General features: G+C 40.8%; 1 protein-coding gene and 1 pseudogene across 1 annotated transcript in view; one reads left to right on the top strand and one right to left on the bottom strand.

Moving 5' to 3' along the window:
• LOC116104115 (leukocyte immunoglobulin-like receptor subfamily A member 5) overlaps nucleotides 1-17624 on the top strand; it is a 47427-nt gene that overhangs the window by 12328 nt on the left and 17475 nt on the right. The window lies entirely within an intron of this gene.
• On the bottom strand, nucleotides 123-3536 carry LOC116101549 (annotated as a pseudogene).

The raw sequence follows: 17624 nt of genomic DNA, 5'->3' as shown, positions 1-17624 counted from the left end.
TTTATCATATATTTTAATTATTTACATTTCTTTTTCTACATTATATTTTGTATTTAAAAATACACTGGAAATTCTGTATAGGCCCATGATTGAGCTTATTTTTTGAAGTACATTTCTTCAAGCTGAACACCAATATTGGGAAAGTCTTGTAGCTTTCGCTGGTGCTGCTGCTGCTGAAACGTCACTTCCTTGCTGCTGGATCTGGGTGCCTCTCATTTGCCCTTTATCTCCTGAACAGTTTTCCGATCATAGTGATAATAACTGTATGCTGACACAGCTATAGTGACACAGCTGTATCTGAAGATAAATGCTGTTAGCATAATTGAAAACTGGAGATGCCAAAAAAGCTGCCACCAAAATTAATCAGACTGTTTTATTTACCTTGCTGATGAATGTTGGTTTTAACCTAGCAGTGGCATAGCAAGATTGAAGTACCTAGCTAGTGTTCGCAGTGTTGGCAGAGTTCAGTATCTGACATAAAACACATCAGCGATCAACATTACATCTCTTGAAATTATCAAGTAAGTGAGTGGGATTGGAATAAAATCTCCATAGGTCAAGCTAATTTATAAGATCCTGATAAGAACTTTATCAGCAAATGGATCAAGACCACTTCCCAAAGCTGAGTTTTGATTGGCCCAGTTTTGAGCAATAAATCTATTCAACAAATCCAACAACCCAGCTAAAGCAAAAACATCTAGTGCGACATTAAAATATTCTTCAAGAATCAGATGGCCTAACACGAAGGTCAGAACAAAGAAATGGCTTAGCTGTTAAAGGCTAGGCTCACTACCAAAAAATGTTTTGCATTTCAGGTGCTATCCCTTTTCCAGGTAACCCCTTCACAAAACCCCTATCCCATCCCCCTCCAGCTGCCTCTATGAGGGTGCTCCCCCCAATAACACACCCACTCCTGCCTCACTGCCCTAGCATTTCTCTACATTGGGGCATCAAGCCTTCACAGGATCAAGGGCCTCCCTTCCCATTGATGCCAGGTAAGGCCATCCTCTGCTACATATGCAGCTGGAGCCATGGGTGCCTCCATGTATACTCTTTGGTTGGTGGTTTAGTCCCTGGGAGCTCTGGGGGGTCTGGTTGGTTGATATTGTTGTTCTTCCTATGTGGTTGAAAACCCCTTCAGCTCCTTCAGACCTTCAGTCCTTCCCCTAATTCCTCCTTTGGAGTGCCCATGCTCAGTCCCATGGTTGGCTGTGAGCATCCACATCTGTATTGATCAGGCTCTCACAGAGCCTCTCAGAAGACAACTATATCAGGCTTCTGTCAGCAAGCACTTCTTGGCATCAGCAATAATGTCTGGGTTTGGATTCTGCATATATCTGAGTTTGGTGTCTGCATATGGGATGGATCACCAGGTGAGGAAGATGGCCTTTCCTTCAGTTTCTGCTCCACTCTTTGTCCTTGTATTTTCTTTAGACAGGAGCAATTCTGGGTTAAAATTTCATAGATGGGTGAGTGGGCCCATCCCTCAACCAGGGCGGCAGTGCCTAACCTCTAGACATGATCTCTACAGATTCTCTCCACCCTCCTTTGTTGGATATTTCAGCCTATGTGATCCCCATTGGGTCCTGGTAGACCCTTACTTCCCAGGCATCTGGGATCTTCTGATGGCTATTCTCAGTTCCCCATTTCCCATTGGGGAACATACATACCTCTGTTCAATTTCCTGACCCTCTATACACCTCTCCCATCTCTTCCCATACCTGATCCTGATCCCTTTTTGCTTCCCCCTGCACTCTTCCTCTCAAGTCCTTCCCACTCTCTACCTCCTGTGTTTATTTTGCTCTCCCTTCCAAGGAGGACTGAAGCATCCACATTTTGGTTTTCCTTCTTCTTGAGCTTCATATGGTCCGTGAGTTGTATCATGGGTATTTCAAGCTTTTTGCCTAATATCCACTTATCAGTGAATACGTCTCATGTTTTTTCTTTTGTGTCTGGGTTACCTCACTCAGGATATGTTCTAGATCCATCCATTTCCCTAAGAATTTTGTAAATTCATTGTTTTTAATAGCTGAGTAGTACTCCATTGTATAAATGTATCACATTTTCTGTATCCATTCTTCTGTTGAGGAGCATCTGGGTTGTTTCCAGCTTCTGGTTATTATAAAAAAGGCTGTTATGAACAGAATGTAGCATGTGTCCTTGTTATATGTTGGAGAATCTTTTGGGTATATACCCAGAAATGGTATAGTTGGGTTCTAAGGTAATATTATGTCCAATTTTGTGAGGATCTGCCAGACGGATTTCTAGTGTGGTTGTAGAAGCTGGAGGAACCGCCAAACTGATTTCCAGAGTGGTTGTACCAGCTTGCAATCCCACCAGCAATGAAGTAATGCTCCTCTTTTCCACATCCTTGCCAGCATCTTCTGTCACCAGAGTTTTTGATCTTAGTCATTCTGACTGCTGTGAGGTGGAATCTCAGGCTTGTTTTGATTTGCATTTCCCTGATGACTAAGGATATTGAACATTTCTTTAGGTGCTTGTGAGCCATTCGGTATTCATCAGTTGAGAACTCTTTGTTTAACTCTGTACCCCATTTTTAATAGGGTTATTTGGTTCTCTGGAGTCTAACTTCTTGAGTTCTTTGTATATCTTGGATATTAGCCCTCTATCAGATATAAGATTGGTAAATATCTTTTCCCAATCTGTTGGTTGCCATTTTGTCCTATTGACAATATCTTTTGCCTTACAGAAGCTTTGCAACTTTATGAAGTCCCATTCATCAATTCTTGATCTTAGAGCATAAGCTATTTGTTTTCTGTTCAGGAAAATTTCCCCTGTGCCTATGTGCTTGAGGCTCTTCCCCACTTTCTCTTCTATTAGTTTCAGTGTATCTGTTTTATGTGGAAGTCCTTGATCCACTTGGACTTGAGCTTTGTACAGGAAGATAAGAATGGATCAATTTGCATTCTTCTACATGCTGTCCACCAGTTGAACCAGCACCATTTGTTGAAATGCTGTTCTTTTTTATATCTAGCCACTTTACTGAAGCTGTTTGTCAGTTGTAGACATTCTCTGGTAGAATTTTTGGTGTACCTTATGTATACTAACATATCACCTGCAAATAGTGATATGTTTATTTCTTCTCAGCTAATTTATATCCCCTTGATCTCTTTTTGTTGTCTTATTGCTCTAGCTAGAACTTCAAGTACTAAATTGAATAGATATGGCAGGCTGAACATCCTTGTCTTATCCCCAATTTTAGTGGGATTGCTTTGAGTATTTCTGGTGCTAGCTGGTCTTGCTGTCTCTTACTCTAACTTGTCCCTCCTGTAAACTGGTGAGCCTGTGATCTTAGATGGGTCAGCACTCCTGGAAGATCAACTCTCCCCATGCAGTATTTGAGTATATAGAGCTGTGGCACAGGGTTACCTCCAGGGTACAGACAGAAAATGGAAGAGTACTATCTCCTGCTGCTCTGAGGTTGGGCTCCAGGTGTGTCCCACTTGAGCCAGGTATGGGAACAGAAGTGGTGTTCTCACCTGTGATCTTAGGTGGATTTCCGAATACTGAACCATCCTTACATCCCTGGATGAAGCCTACTTGATCGTGGTGAATGATGTGTTCACCACATGGTGTTTGTTCTGTTCTTAGATTAGGTTTGCGAGAATTTTATTGAACATTTTTGCATCCATATTTGTAAGGGAAATTCATCTGAAGTGCTCTTTCTTTGTTGGGTTTTTGCTGTCGCTGTCTTCAGATATACCACAAGAGGGCATCAGACCTTATTACAGATAGCTATTAGCCACCATGTGGTCACTGGAAATTGAAATCAGGACCTCTTGAAGAACAGTCAATGCCCTTAACCACAGAAGCATCTCTCCAGTCCAAATGTAGACTTTTGTAGTAGAATCTGATGATTTTTTGAATTTCCTCAGTTTCTGTTGTTATATCTCCCTTTTCATTTCTTGTTTTGTTAATTTGGATACTGTCTCTGTGGCCTCTGGGTAGTCTGGCTAAGCGTTTATCTATCTTGTTGATTTTCTCAAAAAAACAGCTCCTGGTCTTGTTGATTCTTTGTATAGTTCTTTTTTATTCTACTTGGTTGATTTAAGCTCCAAGTTTGATTATTTCCTACCATCTACTCCTCTTGGGTGTATTTGCTTCTTTTTGTTCTAGAGCTTTTGGGCATTTTGTCAAGTTGCTGGTGTATGCTCTCTCAAGTTTCTTTTTGGAGGCACTCAGAGCTATGAGTTTTCCTCTTAACACTGTTTTCATTGTGTCCCATAAGATTGGGTATGTTGTGCCTTTATTTTCATTAAATTCTAAAAAGTCTCTAATTTCTTTATTTTTTCCTCTACTGAGTTATCATTGAGTAGGGCATTTTTCAGCTTCCATGTGTATGTGTGCTTTTGTTGTTTATGTTGATATTGAAGCTCAGCCTTAATTTGTAGTGATCTGATAGGATGCATGGGATTATTTCAATCTTCTTGTATCTGTGGAGGCCTGTTTTGTGACCAATTATATGGTCAATTTGGGATTAGGTATCATGAGGTGCCGAGAACAAGGTATATTCTTTTGTTTTAGGATGAAATGATCTAAAGATATCTGTTAAATCCATTTGGTCCATAACTTCTGTTAGTTTCAATGTGTCTCTGCTTAGTTTGTGTTTCTATGATCTGTTGATTGATGACAATAGGGTGATGAAATCTCTATTATTGTATAAGGTGCAATGTATGCTTTGAGGTTTAGTAAAGTTTCTTTTATGACTGTAAGTGCCCTTGCATTAGGAGGGTATATATTCAGAATTGACAGTTTTTCTTGCTAGATTTTTCCTTTCATGAGTATGAAGTGTCCTTCCTTATCCTTTTTGCTATGTTTTGGTGGGAAGTCGATTTTATTAGATATTAGAATGGCTACTCCAGCTTGTTTCTTGGGACCATTTGCTTGGAAAATTGTTTTCCAGTCCTTTACTCTGAAGTAGTGTTTGTCTTTGACACTGAGGTATGTTTCCTGTATGCAGCAAAAATGCTGTGTCCTGTTTATTTGTCCAGTATATTATTCTATGTCTTTTTATTTGGGAATTGAGTCCATTGATGTTAAGAGATATTAAGGAATAGTGATAGCTGTTTCCTGTTATTTTTGATGTTAGTTTTATGTTTGTGTGGCTATCTTCTTTTAGGTTTGTTGAAATAAGATTACTTTCTTGTTTTTTCTAGAGTGTAGTTTCCTTCCTTGTAATGGTGTTTTCCATCTATCATCCTTTGTAGGGCTGGATTTGTGGAAAGATATTGTGTAAATTTGGTTTTGTCATGGAATATCTTGTTTTCTTCATCTATGGTAATTGAGAGTTTTACTGGGTATAGTAGACTGAGTTGGCATTTGTGTTCTCTTAGGGTCTGTATGACATCTGCCCAGGATCTTCTAGCTTTCATAATCTCCGGTGAGAAGTTTAGTATAATTCTGATAGGTCTGACTTTATTTGTTACTTGACCTTTTTCCCTTACTGCTTTTAATATTCTTTCTTTGTTTTTGTGCATTTGGTATTTTGACTATCATGTGATGGGAGAAATTCCTTTTCTCGCCCAGTCTATTTGGAGTTTTATAGACTTCTTGTATGTTTGTTGGCATCTCTTTCTTTAGGATATTTAGAATAATTTTGTTGAAGGTATTTACTGCCCCCTTAAGTTGAGAATCTTCCTTCTCTTCTATACCTATTATCCTTAAGTTTGGTCTTCTCATTGTGTCCTGGATTTCCTGGATGTTTTGGGTTAGGATCTTTTTGCATTTTGCATTTTCTTTGACTGTTATGTCAATGTTTTCTATGGTATCTTCTGCCCCTGAGATTTTCTCTTCTATCTCTTGTATTCTGTGACGCTTGCATCAATGGCTCCTGATCTCTTTTCTTGGTTTTCTATCTCCAGAGTTATCTCCTTTTGTAATTTATTTATTGTTTCTATTTCCATTTTTAGACCTTGGATAGTTTTGTTGAACTCCTTCACCTGTTTGGTTGTGTTTTCCTGTAATTCTTTAAGGAATTTTTGTGTTTTCTTCTAAAGAGCATCTACCTGTTTACCTGTATTTTATTTCTTTAAGGGAGTTATTTACATCCTTCTTCAAGCTCTCTATTATCATCATGAGATGTGATTTTTCCATCAGAGTCTTGCTTTTCTGGTATGTTGATTTATCCAGGGCTCACTATGGTGGAGAATTATCAACTGAGGAAACTTAAAGGGCAGAGAAGCACCTAAAGAATAGTTCAACATCCTTGTTAACAGGAAAATGCAAATCAAAACATTCCTGAGATTCCAACTCACACCAGTCAGAGAGGCTAAGATGAAAAACTCAGGTGACAGCAGATGCTGGCAAGGATGTGGAGAAAAAGGAACAGTCCTCCATTGGTGGTGGGATTGCAAGCTGGTACAACCACTCTGAAAATCAGTCTCGCAGTTCCTTAGAAAATTAGAAATAGTACTATCTGAAGAACCAATTATACCACTCTTGGGAATATAACCAGAAGATGCTCCAACATGCAATAAGTATACATGCTCCACTATGTTCATCACAGCCATATTTATAATATCCAAAAGGTGGAAACAACACAGGTGTCCCTCAACAGAGGAATGGATACAGAAAATGTGGTACATTTACACAATGGAATACTATTCAGCTATTAAAAACAACAACTTCATGAAATTTGCAGGCAAATGGATGGAACTTGAAAATATCATCCTGAGTGAGGTAACTCAATCACAAAAGTATACACGGTATGTGCTCACTGATAAATGGATATTTGCCTAGAAGTTCGGAATACCAAAATAACTATCCAGAAACCACAAAAACTCAAGAAGGAAGACCAAAGTATGGATACTTCAATCCTTCTTAGAAGGGGGAACAAAATACTCATGGAAGGAGTTGCAGAGACAAACTATGGAGCAGAGACTGAAGGATGGACAATCTAAAGAATGTTCCACCTAGGAATCCTTCCCATATTCAGTCATCAAACCCAGACACTATTGTGGATGCCAGCAAGTGGTTGCTGACAGGAGCCTGATATAGCTGTCTCCTGAGAGGCTCTTCCAGTACCTGACTAACTCAGAAGTGGATGCTCCCAGCCATCCATTGGACTGAGCACAGGGTTCCCAATGAAGGAGCTAGAGAAAGGACCCAAGGAACTAAAGGGGTTTGCAGCCCCATAAGAGGAACAATAATATTAACTAACCTGTAACCCCAGAGCTCCCAGGGAATAAACCACCCACCAAAGAGTACACATGTGGGACTCATGGCTCTAGCTGCATATGTAGCAGAGGATGGCCTAGTAGGCCATCAATGGGAGGAGAGGCCCTTGGTCCTGTGAAGGTTCTATGCCCCAGTATAGGGGAATGTCAGGGACAGGAAGCAGAAGAGCTTGGGCTGGTGAGTAGGAGGAGGGGAAAGGGGACAGGGGTTGTTGTTTTTTTTGGAGGGGAAATCGGGAAAGGGGATATTATTTGAAATGTAAATAAAGAAAATATCTAATAAAAATAAATAAAAGCAAAAACCTAAAGATTATTGTAATAATTATTTATATTTATTTATATTTATGCACATATAAATATATTGATTTGTGTCTCTAAAAAAAAATTCCAAAATAGCAAAAAAAGAAAAGAAAAAAAGAAAAAGAAAAGGACCTAATAGCAGTCCCACTATAAATGACCTTAATAATCACTGATATAATTTTAGGAATTCTTATAGGGTCATCACAAAGTCTTACCATCTATTTATCTGTATACCATCACTATAAGACAGTACATCTTCATGGATCTGTAGAGATCTGCTCCAAAGGGGTATGTTATTACTTAGTGATTAATATATAAGTATAATAATAACAGGGAAAGCATATTAATAGCAGGAATTTTTCCTAAAATTAGTCCTTTACAGCCTTTCTTAACAAGGGCTCACCTGTTGCAGATTATATAATTACCTGAAGCAGGCCATTTCAGGATGATCACCTGCTAGATATTAGCCTGTCCCATTATGGCTTCTGACACTTTTGTTGTCTAATTGCTCTGGCTAGGACTTCTAGTACTATATTGAATAGGTAGTGAGAGAGTGGACAGCCTTGTTTGGTCTTTGCTTTTAGTGGAGTTGCTTCTACTTTCTCTCCATTTAATCTGATATTGCCTACTAGTTTGCTGTTTAGGCATGTGTTTTGAATTCCTGATCTTTTCAAGACTTTTACCATGAAGGGGTGTTGAAATTTCTCAAATGCTTTCTCAGCATCTAATGAGATGATCATGTGGTTTTTTTTTCTTTAAGTTTTTTCATATAGTGAAATATGTTGATGGATTTCCATATAGTTAACCATCCCTACATCCCTGGGATGAAGTCTACTTGATCATGGTGAATGATCATTTTGATGTGTTCTTGGATTCGGCTTGCAAGAACTTTATTGAATATTTTTTTGCGTTGATATTCATAAGGGAATTTGGTCTGAATTTATCTTTCTCTTTCTTTTTCTTTTTTGTTTTGCTTGCTTGCTGCTCATTTATTTTTATTAAATTAATTTACTTTTTACACTCCATATACCATTCCCCACTCCCCCATCCACCCTCCAAATGCTCCACATACCACACCTACTCCCAACCCCCTGCAGATGCTGACACCCCCCACCCCAACTGACCTCTAAATTCCCTGGGGACTCCAGTCTCTTGAGGGTTAGGTGAATTATCTATGAATGAGTACAGACCAGCAGTCCTCTACTTTATGTGTGTTGGGTGCCTCCTATCAGCTGGTGTATGCTGCCTGTTTGGTGGTCTAGTGTTTGAGAGATCTCAGGGGTCCAGGTTAATTGAGACTGCTGGGCCTCCTTCAGGATCACCCTTTTTCTCAGCTTCTTTCAGCCTTCCCTAATTCAACAGGGGTCAGCTGCTTCTGTCCATTGGTTGGGTGCAAATATCTGCATCTGACTCTTTCAGCTGCTTGTTGAGTCTTTCAAAGGACAGTCATGATAGGTCCTTTTTTGTGAGGGCTCCATAGCCTCAGTAAGAGTGCCAGGCCTTGGAACCTCCCCTTGAGCTGGATCCCACTTTGGGCCTGTTGCTGGACCTTCTTTTCCTCAGGCTCCTCTCCATTTCCATCCCTGTAATTCTTTTAGATAGAAACAATTATGAGTCAGAAATGTGGCTGTGGGATGGCAACCACATCCCTCACTTGATGTCCTGTCTTCCAGCTGGAAGTGGGCTCTATACGTTCTCTCCCCTTAGGGTTTCATCTAAGATCCCTCCCTTTGATTCCTAAAAGTCTCTTACCTCCTACATCTCTGGCACATTCTGGAGGGTCCCCACCACCAACCTCTTATTTCCTGGGGTTACCTGTTTTCATTCTTTCTGCTGGTCCTCGGGGCTTCAGTCCTTTTCCATCACCCAATACCAGATCAGGTTCACCTCTCCCTCCAACTCCCCCCCAATCTATTTTCCCTCCTAGGTCCCTCCTTACCTCCCCACATGTGATTGCTTTCTCTCCCAAGTGGGACTGAGGTGTCCTCACTTGGACACTTTAGGTTGTGGATCTTTTTGAGTTATGTGGATTGTAGCTTAGCTATTCTGTACTTCTTCTTTTTCTCCTTCTCCTTCTCCTTCTCCTTCTCCTTCTCCTTTTTCTTCTTCTTCTTCTTCTTCTTCTTCTTCTTCTTCTTCTTCTTCTTCTTCTTCTTCTTCTTCTTCTTCTTCTTTGCTAATATCCACTTATTAGTGAATATATATCATGTACCTCCTTTCAAGGACATAGTCAATAAGACAAATCAGCAACCTACAGATTGGGGAAAAAAATCTTCACTAACTCCACATCCGATAGAGGGCTAATATCCAAAATATATAAAGAACTCAAGAAGTTAATCACTAAAAAACCCCAATCTAATCAAAAATGGGGTATAGAACTAAACAGAGAATTAACAACTGAGGAATCTTTAATGGCTGAGAAGCACCTAAAGAAATGTTCAAAAGTCCTTAGTGATCAGAGAAATGCAAATCAAAATGACCCTGAGATTCCACCTTACACCAATCAGAATGGCTAAGATCAAAACGTCAGGTAACAACACATGTTGGAGAGGATGTGGAGAAAGAGGAACACTTCTCCATTGCTGGTGGGATTGCAAACTGGTACAACCACTCTGGAAATCATTCTGAAGGTTCCTCAGAAAATTGGAAATAGATCTACCTGAAGACCCAGCTATATCACTCATAGGAATATATCCAAAAGATGCCCCACCATGCCACAGAGGCACATGTTATGTTCATAGTGGCCTTATTTGTGATAGCCAGAAGCTGGAAACAACCTAGATGTCCCACAACAGAAGAATGGATACAGTAAATGTGGTTCATTTACACAATGGAATACTATTTAAGAAGGGAGGACATCCTGAGTTTTGCAGGCAAATGTATGGAACTAGAAAATATCATCCTGAGTGAAATAACTCAGATCAAAGTTCTCTTTCTTTGTTGAGTCTTTGTGAGGTTTTAGTATCAGCATAACTGTGGGTTCATGGAACAAATGAGTAGTGTTCCTTCTGTTTCTACTTTGTGAAATAGTTTGAAGAGTATTGATATTAGGTCTTCCTTGGAGATCTAATAGAATTCTGCACTAAATCCATCTGTTCCTGGACTTTTTTGTTTGTTGGTTGGTTGGTTTGGAAGATGTTTAATTCCCCCAACCTGTGGGCAGTTAGCAGGGACCTAGAGCAGGGGAGAGAGACTGAGGCAGGGCAAGAGACATGAAGAATGATAGCAAGACAAGTGTCTGATCAAGCTCTGAACACTTTATTTACTTCAGGGATGGCAATATAAGCATAAACAAGAGGAAGATTCAAGGAGGAGGGAAGAGCCCAGGGGGTTTTCTGAAGGCCAGGTGGCAATCTTCAGTTTCTGGAACCAGTGGTCACAGTGTCTCCACACCCACAAATATTCTTACTGTTAGACTACACATGTTCTCTCAGGGCTGTAAGTGTAAGCTAGTAATTTTCCACAAGGCCATGGTTAAAGCCATGGCTTCCGGCATCTCTTCCCTCTTTATTATTATTAATTGATGCTTAAGGAACTGAGGACATCAGTTAGTTGCCTCATCCTTGAATGAATGTGCATTAACCAGCAGGGGGAGTATTGACCTGATTCCTCCCACGGGTTGGATTACCATCCCACAGTCATGGCTTTTGGGGAGGGGAAATCCTTAGAAAATCCTTAGGATACGGCTAAAGAAAGGATACCAACCTCCTTGCAAACCAGGTTTGTCTCACAGGGAATTCAGAGATGGTCTGCATGGGACCTTCTCCTGCAGTGCTTCCAAAAATACATATTTTTGAAATCATTTTTTCTTAACCCGTGTTCCTCTTGTCTTGTAGGACTCCTTGAGACCCTTTAAAAACAATTCATGCTTACTTAATCTTGTCCCATAGTTTCATGACTCTTCTTAACTTTCTTGGATCAATCTCACAGGTAGGTGACCTGCTGCGATGCCTATGCAGATCTTCACTCACTTCTTTACAAAGCGGAGATCCTATGCAGGGGGCAATGGGGGAGGACGTCCTCTTGGGGGAGTGGTAGTCTTCTCAGACCCCAGACCCAGGAGACACACACTGGGGGCCAGTTGCTTCTACCCACGGGGCATGCTGTCAAGTTGCTAGTGTATGCTCTCTCCAGTTTCTTTTTGGAGGCACTCAGAGCTATGAGTTTTTCTCTTAGCACTGCTTTCACTGTGTCCCATAAGTTTGGGTATGTTGTGCCTTCATTTTCATTAAATTCTAAAAAGTCTTTAATTTCTTTCTCTATTTGTACCTTGACCAAGTTATCATTGAGTAGGGTGTTTTCCAGCTTCCATGTGTATGTGTTTTTTTTTTTTTTTTTTTTTTTTTTTTTTTTTTTTTTTTTTTGCTATGGAAAACCAGCCTTAATCAGTGGTGATCTGGCGTATTGGGGTATCCAGGACTTGCTGTGGTGGGAGAACTGGGTTCTGATGATGCCAAGTAACCTTGGCTTCTGTTGCTTAAATTCTTATGCTTGCCTCTTGTTATCTGGTTATCTCTGGTGTTAGTTGGTCTTGCTGTCTGTGACTGGAGCTTGCCCCTCTGACTGTGAGCCCATGAGCCTGTGATCTTAGGTGTGTCAGCACTCCTGGGAGACTAGCTCTCTCTGGGCAGGATTTGCGTACTGAGGGCTATAGGACACAGATAGAGACTGAAAAGATCCTGTGCCTGGCTTTTCTGTGGTTCCCATGCACTCCTTGTCAGTCCCTCTTTGGACAGTTAGTGGAGGGAAAGTGGTGGCTTAGGAGTGAGATCACTCCTGGGAGACCAGCTCTCTCGGGCAGGATTTGGGTATGGAGGGCTGTGGGACCAACTTAGCTCTGGGGCACAGATGAAGACCAGAAAGCTTTTTTTTTCTTTCTTCCTTTTTTTTTTGTTTGTTTGTTATCATATTAGGGTTTGGGATATTAGCCAAAACATACAGAATACCAATGATTCATCCCACACACCATAAGAAGTTTAACAAGAAGGAAGGCCCAAGTAAGGATGCCTCAATCCCACTTGGAATGAGGAACAAAAAAATCATGGGAGGCAAAGGGAGGGAGGAACCTGTGAGGGGGAGGGGGAGGGGGAAATGGGGCAGGATTAGGTATGAGGGGAGACAGAGAGAAGCCAAGATGGCCAGGAGAATTAATGGGAAAATGCAGCTGTGAGGGAAGTTAGAATCAGGGAAACATGTCTGCTATCAAAGTGCTCTCAGACCTCCAACTCCTTTCCGCATTTTGACAGCAGCACCCTTCTGTCTCTTGGGCTGTCTGCACTCTTAGCAACTTTCTTCAGGATGTATCCTATAGCTGTGATATCCTCAACATTTCAGAGTATCCAAGGCAATCAAAACTTCACAGTCACAGATTTACACAATGTCTTCTTTAGAGAACATGAAAAAACACTCCTGGAACAGTCCTGGCCTTGGTGGTTTCTGTTAGTCACAAACTGAGATTCCATAACTTCTTTCTTCTATCCTTAACTCTAATGCCAGAACCATGTCACTGGAGCTGCCAAGTTCTGCTACTTGCTTAGGATGGAACATGGCATTCTTGTTCAATCACATCTTCACCAGCTTTCTGTTTTCCATAGTTTCTTATACTTACTATAACAAAATTGGTTCCTGTGGAAAAGGTAAAGAGGATCTGGACAAAGAAAGTGAACTGGTAAAGAATATGTACTGTGTCTACAACTGGACCTAGTTTCAGTATGACACTACTTTGGCCAGGGTAAACCTTGCTTAGAATGAGAGAAGGGTACCATTAGTTTTGCAGACAATTGAGTTAGATAGCTATTTGTGATTTAGTGGACCATGTTTATTCTACTGCAGAACAATAAGCAAAAGCTTACTGTGGGTAAGTGTGGTCACCATGAATAGGTACTGAATAGATAGGGAGAGAATGGGCAGCCTTGTATTTTCCCTGATTTTAATAGAATTGCTTTTAATTTCCTTTCATTTAGCTTGATGTTGGCTATTAGCTTGCTATATATTGCTTTGGTTATGTTTAAGTATGTGTATTATATCCCTGATCTCTCTAATACATTTAACATGAAAGGCTGTTTGTTTTTGTCAAAGGGTTTTTCAGCATCCAAAGAGATGATCATGTGATATTTTTCTTTTAGTTTGTTTATATGGTGGATCATGTTGATGGATTTTTGTATATTGAACCATCCTTGTATTGCTGGGATGAAACCTACTTGATTATGGTGGATGATGTTTTCTATGTGCACCTGGATTTATTTTGGAAGTATTGTATTGAATATTTTTGCATCAATGTTCATAACAGGAAGCAGTCTCTTTCTTTGTTGAGTCTTTGTGTGTTTAGGTATCAAGTTGACTGTGGCTTCATAGATTGGGTTTGGAAATGGTTCTTCTGTTTCTCTTTTGTGGAGTAGTTTGAGGAGTGTTGTTGGTCTTAGCTCTTCTTTGAAAGTCCAGTAGAATTCTGCACTCAAACCATCTGGCCCTGGGCTTTTTCTGTTGGGAGACCTTTAATGACTGCTTTATTTCTTTAGGGATTATATGGCTGTTTAAATAGTTTACCTGATCTTTATTTAGCTTTGGTAAGTGGTATCTGTCTAGAAAATCATCTATTTCATTTTTTTTTTCCAATTTTCTGGAGTACAGGCCTTTGAAGGAAGACCTGATTGTTCTGTGATTTTTTTCAGTGTCAATTGTTTTATCTCCCTTTTCACTTATGATTTTGTTCATTATGATACTGCCTCTCTGTCTTTTGGTTAGTTTGTCTAAGGGTTTGTCTATCTTGTTGATATTCTCAAAGAAGTAGTCTTGATTTTTTTTGATTCTTTGTATTGTTTTCTTTGTTTCTAACTGATTGACTTCAGCCCCCAGATGTTGATAATTTCCTGCCTCCTACTTCTCTGTGTGCCTGCTTCTTTTATCTAGAGCTTTCAGGTGTCATTTTAAATTATTGAAATGAGAACTTTTCAATTTCTTTATGGAGGCATTTAGTGTTATGAACTTTCCTCTTAGCACTGCTTTCATTGTGTCCCATAAATTTAGGTATGTTCTGCCTTAATTTTCAAAGTCTTTCTTTTCTTTATTTACTTCTTCCATGACCCAGAAATCAATGAGTAGATATTTGTTCAATTTCCATGAGTATCTACACACTTTCTGGTGTTTCGGCTATTGTTTCAGTCCACATTTAATCCATGGGGGTCTGATAAGATACAAGACATTTTTTCAAATGTCTTGTATCTGCTGAGGCACTTTATGACTGGTTATATTGTCAATTTTGGAGAAATATCCATGAGGTGCTGAGAAGAATGTATGTATTTTGTGTTTGCATGAAATATTCTATAGACATCTGTCTGGAATATTTGATTCATAATATCTGTTAGTTTCATTATTTCTTTTTTGAGGGTGCAGTGAACTTTATTGATAGTATTCAAAAGAGTAGGGATGGCTCCCTAGGCCTCTTCTGCTATTATGGTGGTCTGGGATGGAAATTGTGAGGGAAATGATCAGTGTCGGAGGCCTTAGAGTTGAGACAGGGACTCCTCAGCAACTGAGGACCTCTCTCTTGCTCTCAGTGTTTTTGTTGGTGTGGGTGGTCCAGGGTTTCTTACTCCTTGGAGACCATGTAGGCCATGAGGTCCAACACCCTGTTGCAGTAGCCGTATTCATTATCATGTCAGGAAATGAGCTTTGCAAAGTTGTCAGTGAGAGCAATACCAAGCCCAGAATAAAAGATGGAGGAGTAAGAGTTGTTGTTGAAGTTGCAGGAGACAACCTGGACCTTGGTGTTGCCCAGGATTCCCTTTAGTGGGCCCTCGGATGCCTGCTTTACCACCTTCTTGATTGCATGATACTTGTCAAGTTTCTCCAGGCAGCCTGTCAGATCCACAACAGATACACTGGGGGTAGAAACATGGAAGGCCATGCCAGTCAGCTTTCCATTCACCTCTGGGATGACCTTGCCCACAGCTTTGACAGCACCAGTGGATGCAGGGATGATGTTCTGGGCAGCCCCATGGCCATTACACCATGTCTTTCCTAAGAGGCCATCCACTGTCTTCTGAGTGGCAGTGATGGCATGGACAGTGGTCATGAGCCCTTCCATGATGCCAAAGTTGTCATGGATGACATTAGCTAGGGGGGCTAAACAGTTGGTGGTACAAGATACACTGCTGATAATCTTGAGTGAGTTGTCATATTTATCGTGGTTCACCCCCTTCACAATCATGGGGTCATCATCAGAATGGGCAGAGATGATGTCCTTTTGGCCCCACCCTTCAAGTGGGCCCTGACCTTCTCCATGGTGGTGAAGATGTCAGTAGACTCTACAACATACTCAGCACCAGCATTACTCCATTTGAAGTTAGCAGGATCTCACTCCTGGAAGATGGCAATGGGCTTCCTGCTGATGACAAGCTTCCCATTCTCAGCCTTGACTGGGCAGTAGAATTTGCCATGGGTAGATTCATACTGGAACATGCAGACCATGTAGTTGAGGTCAAGGAAGGGGTCATCAATGGCAACAATCTCCACTTTGCCAAGTGCAGAGAAGAAGTCAGCCCTGGCAACCAGGCGTCCAGTACAGCCAAATTCATTCACACTGACCTTCACCATCTTGTCTATGTGATGAGGCTGGCACTGCACAAGAAGATGTGGCTGTTTCTGGAACACGGAGGAGCAGAGAGCCTACTATTTCTTTATTTAGTTTTTTACTAGATGTCCTGGTAATTGGTGAGAGAGGGCTCTTGAAGTCTGCCACTATTAATGTGTCAGGTAGGGAGAGGTCAGAACAGCTTTGGCTTGCTTCTGAGGACTCAATGTACACGAAAAAATGGATAAGTAAAGGGAAGCTTACTTGTGTAGTTCAGGCTCTGCAAGTCTGACAAAAGTGGGAGGGGAGGTAGCAGGAGAATGTGGATTTCTCTGGGATAGCAGGCTGCTCAGGGCAGCTTAGTTTGCTGCAGAGAACTCTAAATCATAGACTTTTAGACACTGATAATACTGTGATAGTCTATAGGGATGTTTGAAGTTGAACTAAGATATGATTGTAAGCATATCAGTGCCAGGGAGTGGAAATTCATAATTTTAATAAAAATGGTCTTGGTAAGTACATAGGGATTGTAACAATTATGAACCATAACATTGTTGGCAAAGTTGTGTCTTTGTTGGAGAAAGTGTATCACTGATGGTAGATTTTGAGATCTCGGATGCTCAAAACAGGTATAGCATGGGACTTTCTTCCTGCTGTCTTCTGATCAAGATACAGAACTCTTGACTAGGACACACCCAGGATCAGAGATGAGGAGGACCCAACATCTGTCCCAACACCGGGAGTAACTGGGACTAGTGGGACCAGGCACTCTGCCTGCCAGCCCAGTGGCTCTGGTTCCTTCTGGTCTCTCTGGGCTGGTGTCCTGAGCAGACCTTGGGCGCAAGCTCTGCAGCCAGTCCCACAACACCCAGAGGAAGCTCCACTCTCAGGTGCTCTAACAAGCACAGGATCACAGGATCACAGAGACAGCTTAACACTGAGGAGTTCTGACACAACCAGGATCACAGGAAGGAAGGACAGGCTTCAGTCAGATTTAGCAAGGGCAGGTAGCACTAGACGTAACCAGATGGTGGGGGGCAAGCATAAGAAAATAAACAACACAAACCAAGGTCACATGGCATCATCAGAACCCAATTCTCCCACCATAGCAAGTCCTGGACACACCATTACACTGGAAACACAAGATTCAAATACAAAATCACCTCTCATGGTGTTGATACAGGACTTTAAGAAAGACATAAATAGTACTCTCAAGGAAATACAGGAGAACACACGTAAACACCTAGAAGCCCTTCAAGAGGAAACACAAAAATCCCTTAAAGAACTACAGGAAAACAAAATCAAACAGGTGAAGAAAATGAGCAAAACCATCAGAATCTAAAAATGGAAATAGAAACAATAAAGAAATCAGAAAGAGAGACAACCCTGGAGATAGAAAACCTAGGAAAGAAATCAGGAGTCATAGGTGCAAGCATCACCAACAGAATAAAAGAGATAGAGGAGAGAATCTCAGGGGCAGAAGGCACTATAGAAAACATTGACACAACAGTCAAAGAAAATACAAAAAGCAAAAAGATCCTAACCCAAAACATCCA

Source organism: Mastomys coucha, unplaced genomic scaffold (genome assembly GCF_008632895.1).
Source record: "Mastomys coucha isolate ucsf_1 unplaced genomic scaffold, UCSF_Mcou_1 pScaffold21, whole genome shotgun sequence".
NCBI classification, from domain to species: Eukaryota; Metazoa; Chordata; class Mammalia; order Rodentia; family Muridae; genus Mastomys; species Mastomys coucha.
This window is presented reverse-complemented; position numbering and strand designations above follow the sequence as displayed.